Source organism: Plecotus auritus (genome assembly GCF_963455305.1).
Source record: "Plecotus auritus genome assembly, chromosome: 6".
Lineage (NCBI taxonomy): Eukaryota > Metazoa > Chordata > Mammalia > Chiroptera > Vespertilionidae > Plecotus > Plecotus auritus.
In genome coordinates, this window is record NC_137773.1 from 74307910 (window position 1) to 74328136 (window position 20227).

Below are 20227 nucleotides of genomic sequence, written 5' to 3' on the forward strand. Positions count from 1 at the left end.
AGGGATAATGGTCACCTCACTTGGACAAAGAAGCAGCAGTAAGACATAAATGCTAACTGAATAACATACTCTTTTTAAGGAATATATTTTCACACGTACATTCTAGTTCTAGAGCTTAAATATTCAGTTAACTTATAACATACTAGAGGCCTGGTGCACGAATTCATGCATGGGTGGGGTCCCTCAGCCTTGCTAGCTATCGGGGTCGATCGTGGCCGTCTGGCCCAGTCCCGATCAGGGCCATGGGGACAGACCGGCCGGGGGGGGGGACCTCAGGAGGTTGGCTGGCCATCGGAGGTTGGCTGTGGGAGTGCACTGACCACCAGAGGGCAGCTCCTGTGTTGAGCATCTGCCCCCTGGTGGTCAGTGCACGTCATAGCTACCGGCCAGTCATCCAGTCATCTGGTCCTAATGCTTAGGCTTTTATATATATAGATAGTTAGGCCAGGGCATGTACCTGGGTTGCAGGTTTGATCCCTAGTCCATGTGCAGGAGACAACCAATCAGTGTGTCTCTCTCACACAGATGTTTTTCTCTCTCTCACTTTTCTCTCCTTTCCTTCCACTCTTTCTAAAAAAACAAGAACGAAAAATCAATGGGAAAATATCCTCAAGTGAGGATTAACAATATCTGTATCTATATCCATATCCATATCTATATCTATATCTATCTATATCTATATCTATATCTATATCTACATCTATATCATCTATAGATTTTATTTTGGTTTTGATTTTTATAAATTACTTATTTAAATATTGATTTTGTTTTGCTTTATAATTATGTAAACAATTATTAGTTTGTGTGAAATAAAAAATTTAGACTCAAATATTCCTTACATATTTATAACCACATTTTCAAGTATTAATTTTATCCATTGCATTACTTTTTCTTTGAATGCTATGTTCCTATTACTTTTATTTTTTTTCTATATTGGTCTTTGCAGTCTCTTTTTATAAAATATTTTATATGTTAAAAATAATACTTCTCTGCCTGGCCGGCATGGCTCAGTGGTTGAGCATCAACCTATGAACCAAAAGGTCACAGTTCAATTCCCTGTCAGGGCACATGCCTGGGTTGTGAGCTTAAAAAGAGTATGTTATTCAGGGAGCTTGCAGGAGGCAGCCGATCAATGATTCTCTCTCATCATTGATGTTCTGTCTCTCTCTCGCTCTCCCTTCCTCTCTGAAATAAATAAAAATATATTTTTAAAAAAGAACTAAAAATATTGTGGCTTTTGTGGGGTTCTCTTTCTTCTTTTTTTTCATTTTCTATTCTTTACTTTTCCTCTCCTCCTCCCACCACCACTTTTTCTTTTCTTTTCTTTTCTTTTCTTTTCTTTTCTTTTCTTTTCTTTTCTTTTCTTTTTTCTTTTTAGTTCTGTGAAACTCATCACTCTTCCTTTATCTTTTCAGGATATGGAGTTATAGGAAAGTTTCCCACACTCCCAGTATATAGAAGTATTCACAAATGTTTTCTTCTGGAACTATACAAAGTCATTTCATTCTATAATGTCCAATAAACTTGCATTTTTGTGCTTGGAAGATGTTTGGTGTAATTAATTCGCCACCAGTGACTGTTTATTTGCCTTCATGATCTGAACCATAACCAAGCTTCTCTATTGGTCTACACAACTAACGGGTGTGGAATTTAGTACCAAGTGTTGCCAAAACAAAATTTGGAGAGGAGTACACGCTGCCACTATGGCTTTCTCATTCTGAGCCTATTGTGCAGTACTGGGGCTGCTGAGGATACAGGCTGGTGGAAATTAATATAAGAGACAATATCTGAGCACTTTGTGTCCATATACCTCTTCCTCCAAACTGCATGTCTCTAACTCCTAATCTGTGCCAAGAGTAACCATTTACCACTAACCAAGAGTCTGTGTATATCCTTATCTCATATCACATCTCCCTCTACACAACATAGATGCCCAAGAGTACTACTTAAAATTCAATCTATCTGGAGGATTTCTCCCCTCATTGTTTTCCTTTGCAGTTACCCTTAATATAACTTTAATGTAGCTCATCTTTTTCAACCCCACCATCATATCAAGTTGAAGGTTCTAGAAGCCTGGTCCAAGTTTTATTCTTCCTTTGTCAGCTGGTTTCTGGACCACCTAGTTTCATAAATTAATTGTGCCCTTTGGGCATGCTTTGCATTACCCCAAATGTAACTTCATAGTGTGATGGGTTGAGGCTTTACCTATCTGACCTTAAGACTTGATGTATCTGATAGTTCTGAGCTTATGAGAACAGGTACAATCACCTAAGCATGAGATGTCCATTGCGCTCACTCAGTCTCTAGCAGAGCCAAGTAGGAAAGCACAAGCTCCTTCTCAAATGGTTAAGGAGTCTCCGCTGCAGAAGGAATGCCATGCTCCAGAGCTCTGTGGATATACAATTTGGATCTCTTATTTGGACTTGCCCTGGACTTCACACAGAATCCTTATTCATCTCAAGACATCTCTATAGTGCCACAGAATCCACTGGGTCTTGTGGCCAACATAGCAAAATAGTGAAACCTATTCCTGGAGTCTTTTTCTCTGAGCCTGTTTCAAAAATGACAGGCTCATGGACTATCTATTTAACAGGTTAGAACTGTCCTCCTAAATGTGGTATATACTGCATAAATCCAGAAAGGCCCATATAACATTGTGTTTTTCTTACAGGTAGGAGGTACAAAGCAAAATAACTTGACCTTAATTTTAGAGTGCATGGGTATTATGGTATGGAGCAGATCATTAAATCACTACAACAATAACCAGTGTGGCAGTGCCTAATGATCACAGTTTATCTCTCCGCTCTTGGCAGCAACTTATTTGTGTTGCTGTGCTCATCAAATTCAACTCACATGATATTATGAAAATAGAGAACCACAACGATGGTTTGCTGGATGCCAAAATGAAGAAGGTCTCCAAATCTAGAGAGGATGGAGTTAATCTAGGATAGCAAATTTTGTGTATATTTTCCCAGGTGAATTTGAACTATGACTTTTATGCTCTTTCTTTGGGGGGATTAAAAAAGAACACATTTTTGAGATCAATAAAAGCTTACCAAAAGTTACAGTATGTATTGATCTCCTCTAGTAATGACACTGCATCCAGCAAAGAACTGCAATGGGTTTTCCATGTACTTAATTTTATGGGTAGTTTCTGTCATCAAACATGATCCATTTGTTTTCTTTTCAAAAACCATATAAGTGAATTAAATGGAGGCTATAATAGAGTCCAATACCACTAAATCCTTTGTGTCTTTGAGGGAAACTTTAACCTTTGGTATCCACTCAGGAAGTCATTTTGCTTCTGACATTTTTTTTTTTTGGGTGGGGGGGTTAGGGCCTCTCACATGTCCTTTCCTTCCACTACAAACCATATCACAAAGATTAGAGAATTAGAGTGAGGTGGCACTAGCTGCTAAGTATATTTATCCAAATTATGTACTTAAGTCCTGATAAGAAAAAAGAAGAAGAAACTAAGTAAGTTAATTGCTTATTGGGATAAGGGCCTCATAAGTATGAGGAAAAAATCCCATTCATCTTGAAGTATGTGTATGTGCATGTGGTAAAGTTGGGAGTGAGATTAATGGGTAAAAATGCCAGAAAATGTGGTAGTTTGCATTTTGCTCACCAAACATTTCCATTTCTCTCCTCTTCCATAACATTGCAACTATGCACCTTCTTAGCTCATTAGATGGAGCCATATCATTAGATTTGGCCAATGAGCTTGAAGTGTTAAATGACCTTTCGCACTTCCAGGCTAGACAATCCAATATCCTTTTTGTTATCTTTCTTTTTTTTTTTTAATATATTTTATTGATATTTCACAGAGAGAAAGAGAGAGGGATAGAGAGCTAGAAACATCGATGAGAGAGAGACATCGATCAGCCACCTCCTGCACCCCCCTACTGGGGATGTGCCCGCAGCCCAGGTACATGCCCTTGACCGGAATCAAACCTGGGACCCTTGAGTCTGCAGGCCGACGCTCTATCCACTGAGCCAAACCGGTTTCGGCTATCTTTTTTTTTTTTTAATATTCTTTTGTTTTGTTTTGTTTTGTTTTTTTTCAGAGAAGAAGGGAGCAAAAGAGAGAGAGATAGAAATATCAATGGTGAGAGACAATCATTGATCAGCCGCCTCCTGCACGCCACACACTGGGACTGAGCCTTAAGCCAGGCATGTTCCCTGACCTGGAATTGAACCATGACTTCCTGGTTCATAGGTCAACATTCAACCACTTGAGCCATACCAGCTTGGCTGTCCTCTTTCTTTCTTCAACTGGTAAAATTTGAAATGTCCACCCTGAAACCTAACTAACTACAATAAGTCCTGTTGTAGGTGATGGATAAAATTTATAAGGAAGAAATAGGTGTTTATTGATTTAAACCACAAAAATTTAGGAATTGCTTGCTTTGAGAACATAAACTAGAGTATATTGACCAATATAGAATGTGCATGTGACTATACATGTTGAGAAAACTGTTGAGGATAAGGTTCCATGGGGTCAGGTTTGGGACATCAGTTCTATCTCAGGCAAGCACAGGACAGGGTTGTCTGGAAAAGGAGGCAAAGCCAAAGGCTGTAAGAGAGAGCTGTGTCCAAGCACTGTGAAAGCATAAATGAATGCCTAGTAGCCTGGGACCAAGATGAGCATTCCTGTAAATGCTCTCTTTAGATAATGCTATCTTAGAATAAGGACAGGGCAAGTGAGAAAGTAGATTAAAGGGCCAGCAAGAATGGACATAATACATTTGGATTATTGAGCTAGTCTAATGTATTTGATATCACTTATTTGCTTATGAATAATCTAGACCTAATTTTTATTCACAAATTCAATGGATATTCTTATAGTGACACACAAAATGAAAAGAACATGTGTTTGAAGTAGGTTTTGGATATCATAAAGTGATAGAATCAAGGTTAATCTACTAGATTGTATTCATCAAACATTTTAATAGTGTTAAAATGAAAATTATTTTCCCCATCTTTTTTGTTGCTAAACAACTCTCATTTGAAGCCATTTTTTGCTATTTATTTCTTTGCTATAGGCTTCATCCCTCTATTGAATGTAGAATTATGTGACACATATACTGTACCTCTAGCATTCTTACTATGGAAAATAGGAGCTACTGACAAATGATAGAAATTGACAGGAAAGGCCTATGTGATTTCCTGTCAATGTTATCTTAAATGTTGTGCTAACATAAATTGAAAAGTGGTTATTTAAAATTCTTCATCAATGTCAAAAATAAAGAATAAAATTAATCATTATACTACTATATTTATTTTATATAACTACTCTGATGTACCACTTCAGAACAATTGCAATAAAATATACTCTTTCTTTTTAAAATATATTCTTACTTTTTTTTTTTTCGTGTATCTGGCAAGGTTATTTTGAAAGCAAAAGACACACAATCCCCTGAGAGAATGTTGGATTTTGCCATCAGTCATAGTACATCAATCTATCTGTCTGAAATAAATTTCATATAAGAGATAATAGTGGCTTCCATGAAATTGTTAAGGAAATCCATTCTAATATATATTTTAGTCTTTAAATTTTGATGACTTAGTAAGCTACTGCTTTATGAAATTAAATTGTCACAGGAAATTTTCCATTTTCTAGAAAGCATGATATCAGGATGACAATTAAATTTGTAGTCTTTTATTTGATATAATGCCAAGCTATTTATATTGCAAAGATATAGATAAAACCCTCTGTGAATGAGTTTAATGATTCTGAACATTTCCCATCTTGCATTCATCAGGTTTTCAATATTCTTTTTCCCTCTTGCACATTTTCTGATCATCAGTTTTCTATCATGAGTAAATGAATAACAATTCTCAAAATCAGTAAGGCCATTTTAGCTGATGAAAGTGAAAATGGATCTCTTGTCTTGCGAAAGTTAAGTGAGTATTTCATTGAGATAAAATACTAATCTTTTCTGAGTTTTATATTCCTATTCTATGCTACATATTTGAGAAATATATTTCTATAGACATCAGCCATCGGTTAATTGTATTATAAAGTTTTGAAAATATATACAAGCTGGATAATAACTACTTCAGGTCAATATTTGGCCTATACAAGGATGCCACATAATTTAGTTAGCCATAGTTAGGTTCCTACTTATATAGAGAAAAGTATTATAATTACTTATACATAAAAGAAAGTACATAGATAATGCTGGCTTTAGGGGAATTAAGGCACATGTGTGCCATTTGGGTACAGTTATGGGCTGAATTGTGTCTCCTCCAACATTATTATGTTGAAGTCTTAGCTCCCAGTATCTCACCAATATGACTATATTTGGAGACTAAGTTTTAAAGAGTTAATTAAGTGAAAATAAGATCTTTAGGGTGGACCCTAATTCAACAATGCTTGTACCCTTAGAGGAAAATGAAATTAGCACAGATCTTGGGCTCTGCCTTTTTTAGGGTCTGTGGGTGAGATGTCTCTGGTTTTGTTGGTTCACTGTTTATTGGAAAATTTGAAACGTAAGAGCAGAAATTAGGGAGCAGGAAGAGAAAAGTGAAGTCACTCAAGCAGTCAGTTATCTAGATTACCCAAGACTTTCTGGTGGGAAAGTCATGGATGGGAGAGCCTGGTTCCTTATTTAGTTGTTTTATAGTTTGAACAGATATGATACAAATGCCAGGGACAAAAGTTATGTTTCTTCTATTATTTTAATTTGAATTATTTTTTCACAGCAATGAGAGCCTATTCTTTTAATATATCTTCCTTTAATTAGTCATCCATTGGAGTATTGAATAATTAAATTCTTCAGTGTATAAACAGCAAATAATGCTTTTATCCTTAAAATATTGCAATCTCAAAAATGTGGTACTTGACATCAGTATCTGATGTTGAAAAATATATATTTCTTTGGATCATCAGCCATGGAGAATATGTGTGATTAAGATTTATTTTTAACAAATCTAATGGATAGTTTATATGATTACATAAATATGTATAACTTTTACTCCATAAATAAGGGAGAATTATCATTCATGTAAAATATAAAGCTTTTCCTTTCTTCTGCAATACTCTCTCTTAACTTGTCATGGTATTTATTTTTTACTTGTAATTTAGTGTCATTCTAAGTAAAAATAAAAATTAAAATGTCAAATTATTATCATGAATTTTAGTATTAATCTTTATATTGTGCAATTTTCCATTACATGCCTACCCTTAACTCACTTTGAGGCACAAAGAACTGTCAAACATCATGGGCTCACTAAAATTCTGTGCTCATGGAGCATCATGAGTTCTACATGTAAATGGGGAGAGTGGAATGACTAAGGACACACACATTGAGTTTCTTTCCTTTGTTAATGTAAATGCTCCATTGCCTCACTGGATTCGACTGATAAAGCACAAGTTCAACAATAAAATGATTAAGAATTTCAAGACAGCAATAGCATTTAATCAAAGATAGACTCCTTCTGAGAGGCTCTGTAACACAGCCATTTACTTATTGAAGCCCACATCACAGAGAGAGCCTCTCCCCTCAGGCAGGGCACAGTCCTCTTCTACGTGTTTACTAAGTAAGGCCCACCCAAGATCATCACCTTTATGATGAACTCAATGTTAACTGATTTCAGACCTTAATTACATCGGCAAAATCCCTACATTTTCCTCATATTCTGTAAGCAAAAAACAAATCATGCATCCAGCCCACACTCAAGGGGAGAAGATTATCCAGGGTGTGAACACCAGGGCATAACAATAATGGTGGCCAACCAAAGGTCTGTCCACCACACCTATGAAGCAGGCCTACCTCTGACTATAACTCTATTCTCCATAGGCAACTGGCTCTGGATCCCACTCTCATTTTTCCCCTGTATTGAGAATAGGATTAAAAAGGAGTACTAACTTTTAATTGACCTTAAGAGGAAAAGAAATACTGAAAAACACATGTAAAATGTACTTAGGGCCTCTTTTATTTCATATTTGGACTTTATATACCTAATTTGTGTTAAGTAGGAAATACCCCCATTAAGCCATTATGAACATATAATTCATTAGAATTTTGTGGTTGCAAACTCTAAAAAAGTTTATTATATGCAATCATCATTTTTGTAGTAAAAATAATTTAAAAATAGATATTTCTCCATTTTATAACTGTACTATACTTTTACTGGAAATTGCTGTGAGACATTTCTATTGTATATTCTAAGTGCAAGTATATAAAAGTTTATGTTTAAATCATATTTGTGGTTAAAGGAAATTCAGTCTACAATCACACTAATGTTGATTTATTTTACTGCTCATAGAGAAATGGATATTTTTTTAAATCATATACTTGATTTTGAACTACTGTGACTCAATGAAGTTTATTGTTTATATACTTTATGAACACGTTTCAGCATAAACTCATGATGATATTTAGAGTAGATGATAATAGTTGAGTAATTTTTAGCTCATTCTCATTTGTCTCATTCTTTAGCTTCAACTAAGTCAGAAGGCTCTTTTTATAAGAGTCATGTAAAATATTCTGTAAAAAATAATCACAAATATTTTTAAGCGCATTAAAATAGAAAAGCAAATTCAAACAAAACATGATAGTTGAAAAACACAAATGCAGATACAATTTTTATAGAAAGTAAGATTGTCAAAAGCTATCAAAGTGGGTGAAATATAAATCTAGCACATGAACATTATCTACTAGCTTCCAACTTACTATCCAATTATAAATCTGTCATTCACCATATGTCAGACTCCATGTATGGACATTTGTCTCTATGATGAGTCACTGCAGGGAGCTCGCAGTATCACCGTTACTTTATTTAATGAGGACCCTGTCCAGGTGTGCCTCCTCCTGTCAAGTTGTGTCCATATCATTCATTATTGTCAGCCTAGAGTCAAATCAATGGAGGCTGCAAGTTACGCAGCTATTTCTTTAGAATAGAATATATAACAAATGCTAAATTCTAGTAATGTATATAGAGAGACAAATCTTCCTCCAGGCTGTCTCCAGTAGATATTTTGCATATATTTAATACTGTCACTGAAAATTTACTTTTATCCAAAACATAATATCCCAGATTGTACCTAAACTACTAGGATATGTATATACATAAAATGATTAAATAATTTACAATATGACTCCTGCCCTAATTAAAAAGGTGTTTCTTCTCCATCTGACATCTCTTTACAGTTATAGCTCTAAAACCCCCCATAATGCAAGCCCATGATAGATTTCAGACTCATCTCTAGTTCTCATACATAACAAATATTCTAATAAATAAAGAAAAGCCATTTCTTTGTAATCCCTGTTATTGGGCTAAAACCTTGCAATTTTTTGATATAAAAATTCTTATTGTCTCTGGAACATATTTGCGGAACTCTTCCTAAATTGTAGACTAAAATAATTTAAGGGAAAAGAGAGCCTAAGAGTAAATTACTCTCTAAGCCACAAAGTTCTAAAAGTAACCAATCAGATTAAAGGAACACATATACCCCAATAATTCATGGTCTCTAACAGAATATTGATTACAAAGCATATAAAATCAATGTCTTATAAGCAAAATAATGTATTTACTACGTCATTTTCTCAATTGTTTTAGATTTTATGAAATCTCATGCCAAAACAATGCTCTGCCCTTGTCCTCCAAGAATTAAAGCTGAATCATTTGTGGAACATAATGAACAACATAAACTGATGAATAAAAACAGTTCCAGAGACAGAGAAACATCGATCAGACCATCAAACCTCAGGGAAGGTAGGGGAGGGTGGGGGTAAGGAGGAGAGATCAACCAAAGAACTTGTATGCATGCATATGGGCCTAACCAATGGACACAGACAACAGGGGGGTGAAGGCATGAGTTGGGGGGGATGGTGGGGTAATGGGGGAAGAAGGACGCATATGCAACACCTTAATCAATAAAGAAATTAAAAAAAAATAAAGAATATGGGTCAATGTGTACTATAAATTGACTGAAAACAGGGAATGAAATTGTCTTTTGAAAGAGTGTGAAATTCAGGCACATCATCTGAAATACCATAGCCTGAATTTTTTGTGTTTATTCATATACTCTGCTCAGAAATCAGAATAGTATGATTATGTATAAAAGGGGAATTCAACCTTCTAAAATTTCTTTTGGAAAGTGAGAGCCAGTGGGTGGACTTTTATAAAATTAGAAATCTTGAAGCTACTGAACTTAGAAAATAAACCTACTAAAGAATAAAAATGACTACTTTATAAGACAATGTTTATAAAATGCTGACTAATATGGAAACAATTTGCTCTGTAAAACTTTTACAGTATAAATAAAAAGAACAAAAATTGTAACTTAGATGTGTGACACGATGCCTGTTAATATTTAGAAGCACATTACCTATTAGGTATGAACTCTTACTGAATCCTTTCTTAGAAGATTGATCGTATTATCATACCAAAACTTGGTGGATTAACTTCACCTATTTTTTTATATTGTTCACATCTGTGGGTGGATTGGGCACTGGACAGTTTTGTAGATCTGTGCCAGGCTTGCTTGATCTCAGCTTGCCTCCTTCATGAATCTGTAGTCACAGGGCAGTTTGGCTGAGGGCGGGCCCCTCCAGGATAGCCTCACATGTCCCCTGGTTGGCTAGCTGTCTGCTGGGACAATGGGTGTCTCAGAGCCAATGGTCACCCCCCAAGTAGCGAGCCTGGGCTTTTTCTCAGAGTGGCCTGGCAGCAATCCAAGGGAATGAGCTGAAGCCTGCAAGGCCCCATGAGACATATGCCTCTTCCACTGGAGGCTGTTCGTCAACAGAAGCAAGAAAGACAGCCTGGGTTCAAAGAGCGGCAAAAGCACACGCGTTCCATTTCTTGATAGGAAAACCCCAAATTTCCCATTGCAAATATGAGTGATTACAGGGAAGGGACTTATTTCAACCATTTTTAAGCAATCTACCATCTTGCGCTATTTAATATTTATGTTGCTTTCTACATTTTGCAAAATTTATTGAAGTCAGCAGGCTATAGTTTATAGTCTACTCTGAAATTTTAAAACTGTCCATCTGACTTATATAATGCAGGAAAAGTGATACGGGTTACAAAATTAATATTTCCTGGCATTGTGTGGATTTATTTTAAATCAGAGTTTAACTTTTAACACATGAGTAAGAAAACACAAACACTAACCAGCATTTGAGAGTGACTGTAATAGTCTTCTATACACAAAGGGTACCTGCATCATCTCGCATCTGGAAGTTCACCTACAGCAGATAAAACTAAACATTTGTAAAAATATAATGATTTCATAAAGAACTAGGCTATATTACACATATATAAACTAGCAACCTGTAATTTTTTAAATTGATTTCAGAGAGATAAAGGGAGAGAGGTAGAAACATCAATAATGAGAATCATTCATCAGCTGCCTCCTGCACATCTCTCACTGGGGATTGAGCCTGCAACCCAGGCATGTGCCCTGACCGAGAATCAAATAAAGATCTCCTGGTTCAAGGGTCAATGCTCAATCACTAAGCAACACTGGCTGGATGAGACCTGTAAATTTAAAAAAGGGTTTTAGGGACATAGAAATTTATACCTTCATATAATGTTATATTATTTTCTAACCAAATATAGATGAAATTAAGCTTTACCATGATGAAAAATGTATATATTCTATAAGTTATTCTCATGACCAGGAATGGACTATTGAACAGTGAGTATGTGCTTGATAGTGAGGAAGAAGCTCTTATTCATTTCTTAGGGATTTTTCTTTATCAGGAAACACAAAGCAATTGAATTATAGGCAATTAAATGGACATATACTACATATTTTATGTATTAAAATGCTACTAAAAATAGCAACAGCTTTGTATTAGGCACTGTAACATTTCATATGGACTTCACAATACCACAATAAGGATAGAGAATATTTTTATCCACATTTATACAAAAGTAAATCAAGCCTCAAAGAAGTGCATTTTTTTTCTAAGTTCACATCCTATCTAGTAAAAGAGTAATATGTAAATTAACCATCACTTCACGACAAAGATGGCGGTGCCCACAGTGGCCAGGGCGGGACGCTGGTGGTGTCACGCTGGCGGCAGTGCCTTGGCAACTCAAGCCCAGCATCCGTGCCCTGGCTGCACGTAGGGAGGGATGGGGAGGGGCCTCAGGCTGGAAGCAGAAGCCGAGAGTGCAGGGAGCAACAGGAATGCTGGGAATCATGGTTCTGGTGGCGGACGCATTGCTTGATCTCCTAGACACTCGAGCAAAGTGAGCCTGGAGCAAGTTACTGTTGTGGATGGGGGATGGAGGGAAAGCAAAGGTGAGAGACATAAGTCAGAGTGTCAAGGAAAAATTAAAAGGAAGATATCCTACAACTTCTAGGAAATCTCCACCAGTGGAGTAAAGAAAAAAAAAAAGTTCTATTATTCTGTAGCACCAAACCAGACTGGGCTGGGGTCTCACACAATTCACTCATATGATTGCAAAGATAGACAGAAACTTCACTCTTTCATGTACCCAGGCAGAAACAATGCACGACATGCACGTTTTCACGGAAAAGGACTTAACAGCACCGTTTGCTATACACCCTTTGGTAAGTCACCTTTTTGGTGGCCATCTGTGTTAGGTAATTGCCATAATCAAGAGTAAAAATTAAAATTTTTCTATTGCTATGAAAAGCAGGTCCTTACAACTTGGAGCAAGGCAACTATCTATAATAATAAAAGTGTAATATGAGGGGCAATCAGGCAGGCGAGCAGTTAGGGGTGATTAGGCAGGCAGGCAGAGTGGTTAGGGGTGATCAGGCAGGCAGGCAGAGGCGATTAGGGGAGATGAGGCAGGCACACGAGCGGTTAGGGGCAATGAGGCAGGCAGTCAAAGTGGTTAGGGGCAATCAAGCAGGCCGCAGGCAAGCGTTAGGAGCCAGAGGTCTTGGATTGTTAGAGGGTGCAAACAGGGCTGAAGGACTGCCCTCCCCCGACCCCCCGCACGAATTTCATGCACCAGGCCTCTAATCGTTAATAATTGGTAATACCAGGATTGAAACTTTAGCAATCTGACCCTGAAGCTCTATTCTTAACTGTTATATCACTGCTTTGAATACTGCAGAATAATACTGGGGTACACTAATTAGTTTTTTTATATATTGGTCTAGGTTTGCCTATGCAGTATTCAAATTTGGCTAAAATAAAATGACTTAAAAAATACCTAGTGTGTACACAATTAATGTCTGCATTGACAGTGGACACATACATAAATACATTCTGAGGCAACTGGAATTCATATTCACATCCTTTTACTTCTTCTACTCTCTTTTCTATTTTAAAATACCTTCTGTCTATATATTGCATTTGGCATACATTTTTTCTGACCTACCTTCTACTGTATTGACTCATTGTGTCTATTTATTATACACATCCACTGAATTTTAAATATTTTCTCTTTTAAATTTATAATACGAATGTTTCTTTTTCAAATTGTTGTCATTATATATATATATATATATATATATATATATATATATATATATATATATATATTAGAGGCCTGGTGCATGAAATTCATGCACTGAGTGGGAGGGCAGGGTCCCTCAGCCCAGCCTGCACCCTCCACAATCCGGGACCCCTCGGGGATATCCGACTGCTGGATTGGGACTAAACCGGCAGTCAGACATCCCTTTGCAATCTGGGACAACTGGCTCCTAACTGCTTGCCTGCCTGCCTGTCTGATTGCCCCTAACCACTCTGCCTGCCTGCCTCATCATACCTAACCACTCGCCTGCCTGCCTGATTGCCCCTAACCACTCTGCCTGCCTACCTCATCGCCCCTAACCACTTGCCTGCCTGTCTGATCGCCCCTAACCACTGCTGCCTGCCTGATGCTCCTAACTGCTTGCCTGCCTGCCTGATTGCCCCTAACCACCTCTGCCTGCCTACCTCATTGCCCCTAACCACTTGTCTGCCTGTCTGATCGCCCCTAACCACTGCTACCTGCCTGATGCCCCTAACTGCTTGCCTGCCTGCCTGATTGCCCCTAACCACCTCTGCCTCAGCCCCCGCCACCACAGCTTCATCAGGAAAGACATCTGGAATGATGTCTGGAAGGTTGTTCGGCTGTCCGGTCTAATTAGCTTATTACACTTTTATTATTATAGATATATCTTTAATTTCATATTTTATGTTTCTAAACATAGCCTGGTGGTTTCATTTCATATCTGTTAAGCCTAATACCTCATACATGTACAGTTCTCTTCTTGTGTATGTTGTTTCTGCTGGTTCTTAATCATAGAGCATAGTTTTTTTTGTGTGTGTATATGTGATAATCTTTGAATCCGTGATGGACATTACATCTCAAAAATTATTTGAAGTAATTATTTGAGATATAAAATAAAGATACATTTCTCTAGATGAGTGTGCACTTGTTTCTACAAAGTTCCTAGAGACACTACTAATCCAGTGACTTATTATATTAAATTTAAACTTAATATCAGAAATTCACCCAGAGCTTTCATATTGTGTGGGTTTTTCTGTTATTCACTCTTGCATCAAGGGTTTACCCCTTAGCAGTCTAGTCTTGTTGTGGAGAGGGTTTCCTGACAGGCTCGCCACTTGCACAAGCCCTAGGATACTTCAATTCCACTTGTCCTCTGAGGCCATCAAACTATTATTTTTCCTTAATCTGCATCCACAGAATGGAATACTATGCTTTGGTAAAAAAGAAGAAATTCTTACCATTTGCAACAGCATGGATGGAACTGGAGAGCATTATGCTAAGCGAAATAAGTCAGTCAGAGAAAAATAAATATCACATGATCTCACTCATTTGCGGAAGACAATGAACAAATAAATTGATGAACAAAAACAGATTCAGAGACAGAGAGGCATCATTCAGACCATCAAACCTCAGAGGGAAGGTAGGGGAAGGTGGGGGTAAGAGGGAGAGATCAACCAAAGGACTTGTATGCATGCATATAAGGCTAAGCAATGGGCACAGACACCAGGGGGTGAGGGCATGAGTGGGGGGTGGGTGGGCAATAAGGGGATAAGGACACATATGTAATACCTTAATCAATAAAGAAAGAAAAAAAAAAGATAGAAAAAAAGCCTTTGGAGCAAAATGTGGTATTTGTTCTTGTTTCTAGTATTCCTTAACTTTTCACCTTAACTTCGTAAATCTTTACTGTCTTACCATTATTGTCATATTTTTTAAGATTTTCACAATTAGTTAACCAAGGATTTATCATGGTTTGTTTTTTAGTAATTTTAGTTGGTAAATAATTTTAATTACCTAATCTGCCATTTCAGTAATTGGAAATTTCTGACTCATATACTGACCAAGAGACATATTGAAAGGAGAAAAGAATTAGACGCCTGATCTGTGTGAAAGGGGAGAATGGGACTAGTGCCAGAGAGGAAAAGAGAGAGTGAAGGAGACTGGAGACTCCAATGACAGATGTAGACAACTTCATACTTTTAATAATTAACTTCATCTATGCTTTGGAATGAATTCTCCTTGGATTTAAATATTTATAGAATTACTGTCTTGTTTTAAAAATGTGAATGTTAAATGGTACTCTACAGTTACATGATGAATTAATTATACTTAAACTAATTGAATGTCTTATTTAGAAGGATATTCATGGTTAGTTGAGATAATAAGTATTCTATTTGTCTGTTAACAACCAAATCTTTTTATTTGTAATATTCATGGATTTAAATTGGGCACATTTCAGATCTTGTTTTCTGTTTAGGTCTAAGAGCAATGAAAGTACATCTGTTTAGAAATACAGAGCAGGATGACCAAATTTTTATGACACATCCAGTGGCCTTTTAATAAATTACTTAATACTTGTTTTAACTTATGGATTTTTATATTCCTATAAGCTATTAATAAAAAAGAAATATTATAGAGAGTTGAACTAACATTAAATACAAGGATGTGAAATATATTTAAAGAACATTCTCCTTTTATGACCTCTGGTAGAGGTTAAGAAGACTAAGAAAGTATGATTGTCTTTCTGCTCTCAATAAATGGGACATAAAAAGTTCTGATTGATCAAATAATATTTTAAATATAAGAACAATAACCTCAGCGAAGTAGCAGCATTAACCTGTGTGAGCAGCACAGTTCTGACATGAACAGAACCAAACAAAAGCCAGGCAAGTGCCCTGCCTCAACACAGAACTAAGTGGAAGGGTGGCTTTTTGATGCCATCAACATTTAGCTTCAGAACTATTTTACGACTCCAGAAAAACTTGACTACTAGTAAACTCACACATGATTGATTTATTATGGGTATTTAATTATATTATTATTAGACTAAAGGCCCGGTGCATGGATTTGTGCAACAGTGGGGTCCCTCAGTCTGGCCTGAGCCCTCTCGCAATCTGGGACCCCTTGGGGGATGTCGAACTGCTGCAGGCCAGACAGGATCGGGCCGAAACCAGCAGTCCAACATCCCTCAAGGGATGTAGTAGTGCGAGAAGCAGCAGGTGGCCAAGGAGGAGCCCGAGCCTGGGCCTGGCCTGGCACGGCACAGCTCCTGCTCATCCTGGCCCTGCTGCCCCTGCTGCCCCCGCCTCTTGGTAGCGTTGCCATGGAGGTGGGAGAGGCTCGCGCAGTGGCAGCTGCTCTTGTCAACTGTGAGTCCCGCATCTGTCACCTGTCGGTCAACTGAGTGGCGCTCCTGCTGTGGGAGCACATTGACCACCAGGGGGCAGCTCCTGCATTGAGCGTCTGCCCCTGGTGGCCAGTGCATGTCATAGCAACCGGTTGACAGGTTGTTCGGTCACTTGGGCTTTTATATATATATAGATAGGTTTTAAAAACAGGATAAATATACCCTTGGCTAGATATACAGTGAGCACTGTGAGAGCACCTGGCACCACACTTGCTGATACCGTGTACCCTTTGCGCTGCAAGAGAAAACAGTGGCATGGGCTCCGAAAAGAAGTTTGGGGTATGAGCTTAGAGACATTTCCTATACTAAACCCTCTAGTCTTTCCCTCCCGTGATCTTGTTTCATTGCTATGGAAGAATAATGCACATCGGCTTTATACTGTATAGAAAAGCAGCTCAGGTTTGGGTTCAGGTTGTAGATTTTTCAAAAGCACAAAGAAGTAAGGTTAGAATTCTCAGAGCAAGGATCCAGCATAGACATGCCAGGAAAGACTCCTTGGTCCTGCTGGGAAGCATATGTGGACTCAATATCATGCAGTGGTAAAGAATGCCAAATCAGGGTTGGAATGCTGGCCTTGCATTCATAAGCTATTTGATCATGGGCAGGTAGTGAACCTGGCCTTAATTCCATCAACAGAATAATAAAAATAATACCCACTTCATAATTTATCTGTTGTTATTGCTTGTTGCTTTCTTTAGAATAATGCCTAGTGTATACAGCAAGTGCTTCAGTAAATGTGACGTATACACAAGGATACACGAGAGGCAACCCTAAGTACAAAATGATTGTCCTAACACCAAAGTCTGGAAGCCATGGAAAATGCAATTTCTGTTAGCCCACTTTTCCTTACTTAAGATATATTCTGCTATATTTTTATTAAAATTATGAAGCTGGGCTATATTGCTAAACTAAAATTTAATCGGAATGTGTTCCCTTAATGGTTTTTTATTCCAAAATTGGTGATATATATGAAGAACTATAATTAAAATAATTCAGGTTACAATTACACTGCAATGAAAGAAACAAAAGCTTCTTGAACACACATTAATTGGAGCAATAAGAAATAATTGTATTTAGGTAGAGTTTCTTTTTACTACTTCCAAAGTCATTCTCTAGTAATATAACCACAAAAACTGTTTCCTGAAATGGCTTAATTCAGAGATGTCTGAAACACTGATTGATTGTTCTGTATAAGAAATAATAGATTCCATTTTTGTACCACCTCTTTAAAATAAGTTTCTTTTGTTTCCGTTAAGAGAGAAAATTTTAATGGGTCAAAATATTCTTTGAAGTGCCTGGAAATGCCTGCAGTGTATTTATTGAAAGCTGATGAACTGATTTAATTACATATATCTCATTTTTAGCTGAAGAACCAATTCCCAGAGTCCTAAATTCTCAAAGCTGGATAGGAACATTTTCTCCTTTAGCCCTCCTTCTAACCAAGCCCTTTGCCCTGTAATTTTTTTAGCAACTTTCAGTTGTGGGCAGGATGGCATTCTCTCCCCCTTGATGCTGGGCTCAGCCAAGTGTCTTGTTTGTTTTGGTCAATGAGTGCAATCAGATAAAATGCAAACAGAAGCTTAAAATAGGTGGGTGAAGTAGGGCTCACAGTTTGGGGACTCTGCTGTCTCCACAAAGCCTTATCAGTCTGGGGAGGAGGAGAGAAAGGGGGAACTAAGCTGAGTCTTCCCGGTTCTCCAACCAGAAGACAGCTTAGGTCAGTCTACAATCACTGACCCCCAGCCTGTGAATCACAGTTGCCTATCCAGCCCTCAGCAAGCCCTAGAATTGTAAGTGTAGTGTATGCCACAAATTTTATGATGGTTTGTTTTTCACAATTACTGTAGTAACATCTGATACATTATAGCCAAATACCCACCTATTTTCATTAGGCAGGTATGGCCATCTGAAATAATTTTATAACATGAATTATCCAAATTAACCTAGGGAATGTTAGCAGACCCACAAGCTTGTTAAGTCATGGAGAAAATAATACAAAATTCTGCAAAGATTTGTGTTTTCATAAAGGTTACTTCATTGACTGATTCTACTAAGTACTGCAAGGTATGATATTCAAGGCTCAAGCAACAGAATTGGGATACATAATGGCTTTTAACTTATATATTCTGTCATAACATACCTATACAATATCAATACATAATGGCTTTTAACTTATATATTCTGTTATAACATACCTGATATTATTTCTGTATTTTTATTGATTTCATAGAGGAAGGAAGAGAGAGATAGAAACATCAATGATGAGAGAGAATCATTGATGGCTGCCTCCTGCACAACCCCTACTGGGGATGGAGCCCACAACCCGGGCATCTGTCCTGACCTGGAATCAAACCGTGACCTTCTAGTTAGTTCACAGGTCAATGCTCACCACTGAGCCACACTAGCCAGGCTTATTTCTGTACTTTGAAATTAGACACAAAGACATTCTTGCATTCAAATTTCACATATCAAGTATGTGTAAAAATCAAAAGGTTATTATAGCCAGAACTAATAAAGCACTTCAATGTGCAGGGGCAATTTTCCTCTCTACATATGGGTCATGTGCCTTCACCTAGTGCTTTACCAAGGACACACAGACATTTCTCCATAGTATGTTAAACTTAAAACACAGCTTTTTATTACTATTTATGCAGAGCACATCATGCATGTAGAAGAGAAGGCTACTTGTCAAGTGTGATTTAGGAACCTGACAATGCCCGAGACTGGGCCTGAATATCTCTCACTGTCTTCTTGTAAAGCTTGAAATTATACCTGTCAGAGTCACTCCTATGGGTAAAATCACTGTTCTTTAAAAATTCCTTAACAATATTTCTATGAGAAATAATATGAGCTGTTTAGCCCCTGCATATTAACAAGCATCTCTTCTATCACTTTGGGTGCTCAGTGGATGAATGACCTCCCCAAAGGTGCCTACATGCACACCCGGAACCTGGGAATAAGGTAGGGTACAGGACAGAGCTGAATTACGGCAGCATATGTAAGTTTCTAATCAGCTGACCTCAACAGAGAGATGATCGTATTTACTTAGCTGTGCCCAATATAATTACAAAGCAGAAGAGTCAGGATCAGAGCAAAGCAATGTAAGAGACTCAAGTAGTCATTGCTGGCTTTGAAGATCAAATCCAACAGGCCTCTAGCAGATGGAAATGGCAAGAATGTGGTCTCCCTGAGGACCTGCAGAAAGAACCGTGGCTCTGTCAACACCTTCATTTTAGCCAGTAAGACCCATTTTGGAATTCCGACCTCCAGAAATGCAAGATTATAAATGTGTGTTGCTTCAAGCCACTAAGGTTGTGGTAATTATTTAGCAGCAGTATGAAACTAATATACATGGGGAAAGGAAAGGGAAATAAAAACTGAGGGAATGGTTCACAGTTTATGTAACAGTTGGCAGAGGTGTGTGAGAGGGTATATGACTTCGGCAGAAATCTGAGGAAAGGTCTGAACTGTTGTTGCCTGGCTCAAGACCAAACACAGAAAGGACTTAACATGGCTTTGGGTGGCTATTTCATGAAGTATTTTTAGGAAGATGAACAAAGAAAGAAGCAAAGGCTGTTCTGAAAGGGTAAGAAGTATGAC